Source organism: Poecile atricapillus, chromosome 11, assembly GCF_030490865.1.
Source record: "Poecile atricapillus isolate bPoeAtr1 chromosome 11, bPoeAtr1.hap1, whole genome shotgun sequence".
NCBI lineage: Eukaryota > Metazoa > Chordata > Aves > Passeriformes > Paridae > Poecile > Poecile atricapillus.
In genome coordinates this window covers 6,094,494-6,104,814 of record NC_081259.1, presented here as the reverse complement: position 1 = coordinate 6,104,814, position 10,321 = coordinate 6,094,494, and positions in this window count along the sequence as shown.

Here is a 10,321-nt window from a genome sequence, read left to right as displayed (position 1 = left end):
GCTGCTGCCCGGGCCGGCTCCCTCGCTCAGCACGAACAACTCTTGTTAGAGGATCCAAGGGGGCTGCGAAGGGTCTGGAAGGGCCATAGGAGGAACGGCTGAGGCACTCGGTTTTTCAGCCTGGAGGAGAGTGAGGCAGAGCTCACCGCGGCTGCACCTTCCTGGGGAGGGGCAGCTCCGATCTCTGCTCTGTGTCACCCGAGGGAGCCGCTGGAGCTGGGTCAGGGGAGGCTTAGTATGGAAATTGGGAAAAGGTTCTTCACCCAGAGGGTGGTGAGGCTGCCCAGAGAAGCGGTCACAGCACCGAGCCTGACAGAGCTCAGGATGTATTTGGACAGCAGTCTCAGGCACAGGTGGGACGGATGGAGTCTCCTGTGCAGAGCCAGGAGTTGGACTTCCATGATCATAGTGCGTCCCTTCCACAAAATTCTCTGTTTCTGTAACTCTGTGGCCACTTTTAATTACAACACCCAACATCGGCCCAGCTGCTAAACAATCACAGAGTTCACACTGCCATCAAAACAGGGCACAGAAATCCCGAGCTGCTGGGTCAGAGTGGCCCACCTCCTACATCAACAATTTCTACATCAATTTTATGTCTTTTTGCCTTTACACTTATCACCAGGGCTCTGGTTCCAGGGTATTATATTTACAGGTCTTTCACATCTTTAAAGAAGTAAGATGCGAGAAAATCACAGCCATGGTTCTGCAGACCATCCTGGGGCACTGAGCATTTGAGTGGTTCCACCAGCCAAGCCAGACAGGGAGCATAAATCATAGAATTATAGGAATCATAGAACACCCTGGGCTGGAAGGGAGTCACAGGGATCATCTGACTCCTGGCCCTGCAGAGGACAGCCCCCAAAATCCCACCCTGTGTCTGAGAGCATTGTCCAAATGCTGCTTGAACTCTGTCAAGCTCGGTGCTGTGACCACTGCCCTGTTGCAGTGACCAACTACCCTTCTCTAGATCCTCCACCATCTTCATAGCCCTCCTTTGAACACTCTCAAATAGCTTTGTATCCTTCTTAAATTGTAGCACCCAAAACTGCACACAGTGTTGGAGGTGAGGAATAAATGAGGGAGCAAAGTGCCTGTGCCACGATACTGCCAAACACTATTTATTTTGCTTTCAGTGTTCAGTAGTAGCAAGAGTTTCATTGATGCTAAATAATTGTATGTGGGGAGAGGGTCACATTGGCACAGAAATGATGTGAAACAAAGGGGAAAGATGAAAGGGCTGATTTCTGTCCTATTAAACTCCGTACTTCACGGCTGGCATGGCAGGGTGTGATCTATATTATATGTGTGACTAAGCTGTGCAGGAGATGACAGAGGTGTATTCCAGCAGGCAGTGTCCCTCTGGAGAGGTGGCAGTGAAATAATGCCTGGTTCATTGGCCTCCCTGGTCAATTGGATTGCAAATGCCATCCACTCAGTAATAAAAGCATTCTGTGTGTTTTGCAGGAAGTTCTTTGGGATGAGGAAATTTTGACATGGACACTGTGCAGAAGGCCCCCTAAACCATCTGAATTGGGCATTGTTCTGGGTTTATTTCATTGCTGACTTTTGTGCAGTTTCCCAGTTTCCAACAGGAGGCCTTGGTTTATTTCTGTTCAGAAAAAAAATAAATAAATCAGTAAAAATTCCACCCAGGCTGGAGGTCAGATTGGTGGTGCGGGCTATTTCCCAAACATTGGTGTGAGCTCTGCTCATATGAGTTATCATTTGTAAACACTGACCCTGTTGCTGGCCCTGCCTGCTCTGAGATGTTTGCCAGCTGCTGCCCAGCCTCTGGCAGATCCCTCTGGCACAGCTGTGCTTCCCCATAGCATGAGAGAAGACTTGTAAAGGACTTCCAAAACAAGAATCACCTCCTGCAGTTTGAGTGAATATATCAGAGGAGAAGAGCCATTAACACAACAGTTTTGGAGAGCATAATTTTTTTCAAGTGGCTTCAGGATTTCTTGTTTTGGTTTGGCTTTTTTGTAGGTTTGTTTTTGTTTTCTCCTCAGATGCTTTACTGATATTTCACATGTCATTTGCCTAATTTGGGAATCATTCCTAGGTCCTGGTCTGGAATGTGGGATTTCGCAACTCTGTTCTTCAATGACATCATGTGGTTTGTTCTGAACACAGCAGTAATAAATGAGAGCAAGAGGAGTTTACCAGCCCTTCTATAAAAAACATTTTATCTGAACAGTCATCTTTTGGGGATCTGAACTAATTTGTGGGGTTTAGATGTTACCTAGTAAGTCATGTTTTCCATGTATGTAGGACAAAGATTCCCATTTGGATAACAAGGAAGCAACATCTTGGTTTCATCTCCCCCTTAGCAGTGGCGTCTGTGAAAGCCAGCGCTCCCGAGAGCTTTGGTAGAAGAACACAACTTTGAGAAATCGAGAGGAAATTCAGACAGTGAAAAATGCAGAAAGTATTTGGTTTCCCCTCCAATGAAGCTTGTGTTTCATTCCTGACACAAACACACTCCTGTAGGAGAAGGCTCTGCGGGTTGCAGGGGTGGGAGTTGGTGTAGCTTTTCTCCCTGCTGAGTTTTCTTCCCATTTACACCTGTTCGGTGTCATTACAAGTTGGAGATCTCAGTAGCAATTGCTCTTTCTGTAGAAGAGTCTGTGCTGGCTAAATAGAAGGAGCGAGTGTGTTTCTGTATGCAATTGCTTCTGAGAATGGCAGATTTCTGTATTTATGGATGCCTGATACAGGAGCAACCTTGTTTGTGGGGAAGGCTCTTCATGCCCTGCTTAGCAATGCATATGAAGCTCAGGCTGCCCCTTCTTTTGTGCTCTCAGATGGCCTCCAGGCAGCACCCAGATATATTTTTAGCTCTCAGAATAGGGGAAAATTTGCAAGAAATTGTATAGTGAAGAAATAAGCAAAGGAGTTGAAGCTGGCTCAGTCGTCAGATTTAGGCAGGCTGGATTTGCAGCAATAAATAAGTGTTTCTGTGAGAGAAATGAAATGTGTACAAAATGAGGCAAACTACATTCCCAAGGATTTGCTGCAGAAGTAATACACCTTCTGGAAAAGACCAGGGTCCAGTAAGGAAGGAAATAAAGTGGAGCTGGTGAGATATCTGTGCTCCATGAGCCCACCTCTGACATCTCAAAACCAAAAAGCCAGGCTACTAGCAGAGAGATAAATTCAAGGAGCAATCATCTCTCCATCAGAGGGTGTTTGAGCTTGGATGTCAGACAAGAGAGCACAGGGTAATTGCAAGATTTAATCATTCTTCCAGTGACTATTGCTAGATAACCTCAACCAGCAGTGCAGTAAAACTGCAATGCCTCATCTATCATGAGTGGTCCAAGGGCTGCAAAGATGTCCTATTGCTAATTAAAGACCAGTGGTGTAGAGCAAGCAGGAGCTTCAGATATACTTGGACAAGTCTTTGCACATTCCTAGTTAGCACATTACATTAGCCTGTTATTTCTATAACGCTCTAAAACATTTATGGCTTTTTGCAGACATTAAAAGCCAGTGTTACTGCTGCAAAAAGGCTTGTAATTTAAGTCTATGATAAGCAGCAGATTCCTTTTAAATGAGGTTGGTGCTGTCATTAAGCTGGGGTGCAGAGATTATCTCTTCAGCAGGTTCTACAATACTGCTAATACACACAACATTGCAGTGCAGCAGTTAATCTAAAGAAAACAGGGAAAGGAAGGACAGCAGCAAACCACAAATCTTTGTTTAGTTTGGATAACAATAATCAAAGAACACAAAAGCCGATTATGACTTTGCCTCCTACTGCTTCACTGCCTATCCATGCAGTCTGTCCTGGCTGGCCTGCTGAACTGCAACCTGAAGGAAACTGACAAATAATTCAATCCTTTTTTTTTTTTTTTTTTATTAAGATTATTTGCAAATTGTGTCCTTAGATTGGTTTTCTTCATTTCAGCTGCATGAAATAAACTCGTCAGGGTGCTAGTGGCTAATCTTGCAGGCTCAGACGGTTTTAGAGGTTCATTGATGATGTTAAAGTGATTGCCAAGTAGCAGGACTCCATCCAGAATTGCAAGTGACCGGGATATGGAATAAACAGAATTGGATTTAACCTCTACACTATCTCCCAGTGCAGCTGAACCATCGTCAGACATGGCACTTATTTTGTCACTGCAGGAAAATAAGTCAGACTGGCTCAAAGGGGAAATATCTGTGCTGTGATAGTGCTTCTCATCCATCAGTACCTACTTACCCATGTCTTAGAAGTCCTGCATGGGCAGAAGAAGCAGGGAATCCACCTGAGCCCTTGTAGGATGCTGCTCTAACACATCATGGTCACTGCTGCTGTGAGAGCAGCTCAGGATGTCTGTGCAGCCCTCACCAGCAGACATCCCCCTGCAGTGTGCAGCTGATCTCCAGAGCAGCTGAAGGGCACAGAGGTGCCTGTCACTCACATCTCCATCCCATGTGGGATCCATCCCTCTGCAGAAGTGATGCACTCTCCCTGTCCCACACCGTGTCTGTGATTTGGAGCTGCTGCTCCTGCGTGCTCTTCTGTAAATCATGAACCACCCCAAAGGGCTACAGAAGAGGGAGTTGCTGGGAGTCACACACCTGGCCAAACATCTGTTTTCAGGTCCCAGGAATCCCAGCACCCAGCAGAGCAGGGAGCAGGGATGAGGCACACTGCCTCCTGGCTCTCCAACATCCCCCTTTCAGCAGCAGCAGACTGTAATCCTGGTTTAACTGAGCACTGCCTGTAATTGTCATCCCAGCACCCACCTTCTCCCTGGAATGACAGTGATCTTGAGCTGCCTGGAATAATTCCCTGTGTGAAGCAGCTCCCCTGGAAGCTGTGAGATTAAATCCTTGTGGCATCTTGTTACAGGGATCAGCTCATAGGGGATTATGGATGCACAAGTGGCACCCACTCCCTGGGGAAAGTAGGGAAACATCTGTTAACATCTGCAGCCAGGCTTCCAAATCCCTGGTGTGAACAACACCTATGACTTCTCGTGGTAAAATGGATATCAAGAGGAAGGTGTGCTGACCAAAAGGTGTGCTGACAGCAGGAAATCCGTGAGCTCTCACTCTGGTTTATTGCTTGCTAAAAGGGCTGAACCCTGTGGTTTGTTAGTGGAGTTTTTGTTTGTGGTTTTTTTTGTTGCAATTCCCAGAGAAGGATTTTACTGGTTTTACTTTAGCATCATGAAGCCTTATCTTTGGGTGGCTAGAGGGTCTCTATGGAGGAATGAAGAAATAGTAGGATTACGACCTTACTAGGTCCAAAAATAAAAGATAAGCAATCAGGAAAGGAAGGATTATTTCTTAAATTGCCAAAAATTCACTGTTGCTTGTTATCATCTATTTAATTCAAATATCAGAAAGACACCTGGGCTGGAATCAAGCTGCTCAGAAGATTCAGGTATCTCATCACTGTGAGGAAACCTCACTCCTACCTTCCACTCCCTTTAAAAGGCAAAGCAGAAAGGGAAAATGTCTTGATAGTTCCTCAGCAGCAAACCCGGTTTTTTTCAACTAAATTTTGACACAAGAAGAGTGGGTGTAAAATATGTTTGTTTCCCTTCAAACCAACTAAATAAATGTTGCTTCCTACCACACAAATTGTCACTTAAGCCAGCCTATGTGAGCTGCAATTTCTACCCATCTCTTGTTTTTGCTTCCTGAAACACCATTTAAAATATTTTTAGCATCACCCCAAATACAGCTGATGATTTTTGGAAGCAGCACTTCAAATGAGGTTGGCTGTGAAGAATTTGCCTGGCACTAAACATCTGCTGTCAGTGCTGTTATCAGTGGAGTGCCACAAACCCTTCCTCACCTGTGGGATGCTAATAGGTTTACTGCAGTTCAGATGAAAGATGTCTAGTCCATAAACCTATCCTGTTTCTCCTAATTTTCTTTCCCCAACCCAAACACCTGTGAAAGAATGTGATGTTTATGGAGTCTGATAGCACTATTTGGAGCCAAACATAACATACAATCCTCCCTAAGGATGCACTGGGGTTCTAGCTATGTAGATTTGCTAATTTAGTCCCTACTCCAACTCCTGTCCCTGCCAAATCTGCCATGCCTCTAAATCCTGAGCACCAAAAACCCTATGAGCCCTTCTCCTGAGCCAGATGCACTTACTGTCTTCCAGTGTACCATAAACTTAATTTCAAATCAAACTCCTTAAAACTTCAGTCCTAAATTCAAATCCTCACTGGTAGAGTGAACCTTGCTAGAGCATGAAGCCTCATCCAGTGCAGGGAACAGCATACCCATTCTCTAGGAGAAGGGCTGATAGAAAAATCAACTCATTTGAATTCAGCTCAGAAAAATTTTCCACTTTATGTCATGCTTCCTGCCAGCAGAATGCAAAGCCTTTTTAATCAGACTAAACATTCTCCAAATCCCTGGGCAATGAGTAATAATGTCTACTTCTATAGTGTACTTCAAAGCCTCTCTTCAAAGCCATCACTACCTGCACAACGCCAAGATGACCTTTATTTCACAGAGAGATAAAGCCACACTGGGCAGCAGTGCCAGCCAGGGAAGGATGGAGTGATGGCACAGGATCCTCTGCACATGGATTCCTATCAGCTGCACTCAGAGGCAAGGTGGGACAGGCTTGCAGGTCACAGAACAGTGAAATCATGCAGAGGGCTTCAGCTAATGCCAGGCAGGGTGCTGGGAACCTGCAGACAAACATCATTCCTCTGCTCGCACCTACTCCAAATCCTTTAGCACGGGGTGCTCTGGAGCCATCTAAAGTAATCTGGCATTGGATTCTCTTGTGTCAGTTCCCTGGCTGCACTGCTCCATCCTACCTCTCCTCCAGAAAGTCCTTCCCTGGCTGCTGGCATAGTGTCCTGAAGGGAAGGAAGCCACAGCACGGCAGGGACACTTGCAGAGAAGAGCTGCTCTAACTGGCTAAATTAGCCCAGTTTCCCCAGGGCTTACAGATCAATGATTCATTTGCAGTTGAGAGTGTCCCTAGGAGTCCTCTCCCTGTCCTAGCCCCTTCTCTTCCAACCAAGAGGTGCTGGGAGATGATTTAAGGGAGACTGCCTGCACACTGCAGCAGGTTCCAAGGCCTAAACCTTGTTCGGAATCTCTAGAATCCCTCCTTAAATCCAGCTCCAAACACCTAAACCAAAGGAAACACAGTAGACTTTTTCACTTCTCAATTTTCATCTGCCAGCAGAGGAGTCAATTGTTGATTTCAGGGAAATAAGAGAGAGTTAGTTACGCTTCCCTGAATAATCCACTCTTGTCAACAGAGGTGGCTAATAGAGGCTCTGCCTGGGCATTTGGATGGAAATTAATGCATGGAGGAGGCAAAGCCGTGTGCAGTCTGCTGACATGACACCAGCTCGGTGAACGGAAATGATACATCGAGTTTTATTAGAGAAGATTCTTGGTAGATATGTTTATTAAAAGACCTGTCTGCCAGAAATGCTAAAGGACTCTCCGTTGTTTTCCTTCTGGCTCGCTGTTATCACATCTTTAGGGCTTCACATGGAACATCTCCCCACACACTGCACTTTTTAGGCTTTTTACCCCATGGCATGATCCTAATGAGCATCACCTTTAAAGCCCATAGGCATCTGCAGAGATGAAACTTTCAATCTGCCCAGGTCTCAGATTCACTGCACTGGGGTATTTTTGCCCCAGTCTATCCAGATTCCTTTGCATTATCTTTCAGCTTACCCTGGTGTTTGTGATCCCTTTCAACTTCATGTCACTGTGTGAATGCCTGTGATCCTTTTGTTTAATCCTTCCTTAGAGTCATCAATAAAAATGTCCGTAAAGACCAAAGACCTGATCTCTGTGATGTTCTAATAAACATAATTCTGCATCAGAATCACTCCCTGTTTAGTATTCTTTTTGCAGCCACTCAGCTGTGATTTGGTCCATGGATTATTGTACTCAGATCATCCAAAGAGCTAAATTTTGTGATATGCTATCAAGTGCTGTACCAAATCCAAAAAGGCTCACTGATTTTTAAGATCAGAAGGAAATATGAGAACATCAAATCTGTTCCTTTCAATCCTTGAGTGAGCTTGCTAAGGTACCAGTAAAGCATCTCTTCCAGAATGTCCAGAGTTGAAGATTCCATGAAATGAAAAATCAAACACTTTGCTTCATTAATCACACATACTGCTTTTTTTTTTTGTTTTAAAATACTTATTGTTAAATTTAATCAGGCTTTGCTTCCTAGACATTGGGTTTGTGGGTTTTTTTTCTCAGATTAAAGATTGCCTGGTATCCTGTTGTTTCTCACTGTGCTTATTGATGTTTCACGCAGTGATCTTTGGGGTGTTTTTCTTTTTTTTTCTCACTAACACTGCTCTTGATTCTAAAAACTCTTCTTTTCACATGTGCCTGTGTGGAGAATTCAGTCTCTGTGATGAGGAGGCCCTGCTTTCATGGGGCAATTTGCAGACTTTGAACTAGAGCTTCTAATTCTCCCCATAAACCAATACCTGTCAGCTCTGGCGAGGCTCCCTGTCCTACTCATCTTGCTATTGTCTGTGGGTTCCCTGATGTACTTTAATTTTCATGTCTCCATGCATAACTCATTTTCAATCATTTCAAAGCTTAGTTAAGTTTCAAGACTATCTTTAAACAATGGTCCAGATTCTCAACTCGTTCAAATGTGGGCAATGCAGAGCAACTGCTTTGAAGTCAGCTTTGGAAAACAGGTATAAATGTCAGGGGAGACAGCCACAATCTCTTTTGATATCTCTAGAGCAGGTCATGCAGAAATGGAATCCCAAACAATATCTGTGACCAGCTGTTCTGTTCGTCCTGTGCCTCCAGTCATTCTCCACATACATCAGATCTCATCTCCCAGCTGACAAGAAACCAACTAATCCAAAAAATGGAATTACCTAATTTTCTTCCCCATTATCTGAGGCTCATAATAGAAATGTGAAATGACCTGTTCTCTTTCAGCAGCAAAAGCAAAGATGCCAGTTGACTCTCAGCTCTCAATTCTCACTACATCATATTTCCATTTGCAAAGGTCAAGGTCAAGCCTGGTGGGGATTTTTGTTCAGGAAAAGCTCCCTACAGATTAAATGGGATTCTTTCAGATGTAAAGAGGGAAGGGGAGAAAAAGAAAGAAAGAGCTGCTGGATTTATTTAACGGAAAAATCCTACTTCTCAGGTGGGGGCAGCTCTGCTGACTTAACATTGGTTGAAGACTGGGAGAATCCTGTGCCTGTGCCACACTCTCATCCCATAAATTGTGGCCAGAATGGCCTAGGCTTCCCTCTGTCCCTTCATTTCAGCCCGCTAGGGCTGTGCCATGCCTTTCTCCATGGGAAGAGCAGTGACTCACCCACCATGATGTGGATTCAGGGATTCCCCAGAGCCATCAGTGAAGGAGAGACGGGCAGCTCCATCCTCACACTCCTGTGATGGATAGTCATCCCACAGGCAGGGAATCAAGGGGAGGGAGAGATATTTAAACATTTCCTTTACTTGCTCAGCCTCTGAGCACAAATATAAGGGTGTCTAGGTCTGGGCTTCATCTTGTGAGCTGTAAATAAGGACCTGTAAGCCATCTTAAGCTTGCAAATCTCCCTGTCAGCCTGAGAAATCAGCTGACATCGTCAGCCAGAGCCAGCAAGAACACACTTCATAACACTCATTCCTCAGGGCTGAGAGCAAAACCAACACTGCCTGTGGAGCTGGGACATCACAGAGCACATGGAATGGGGAGACCACGGGGCCATGCAGGGCCACTGTCACCACCAAGGGCAGCAGCAGAGCTGGGCTGCTTCCCCTCCAGGGCTGGAGCACTGGATGAACGTGGCTGGATGCCGTACAGAGCCAGTGGCATGTTCAGGCTCCTCACATCAAGGTTGCCAAGGAAGCAAAGCCGCAGGATCTCCTCCATGACATCTGCATTGTCTCACAAGGCATCAAATATGTCAAGGAGTTTCTTCCCCTGGGCCATCATCTAGATTGGTGGCCTGTTTGACTTGCATGGTGGTGAAGGTGAGAAGCTCTGTGTTGTGAGCTCAGTGCCACAGCAGTAAGGAATGATTTTGCTCCTGGGTTTGAGCTTCACAATGTCAGAAAGGCCCACACTCTATGTCTGAGCACCAGAGCTCTCCATCCTCATTTGTGTGCCTAAAGGAGTGTCATCCTTAGGCTGTGAATTCAGGCCAGGTGGTTTGGCAGGGCCCTGCAGCAGCTTTTCATAGCATGTCACTCTCAGACCAGCTTCCTCAGCTGCACGGCTCCAGGGAGGTGATGGAGGGCACAGAACCTGCCTGCAGCATGGTGCCAACAGTGCTGAAGTTATCCTTTTTTTCCCTGACTATGCTCCCTTCCTTCCCTG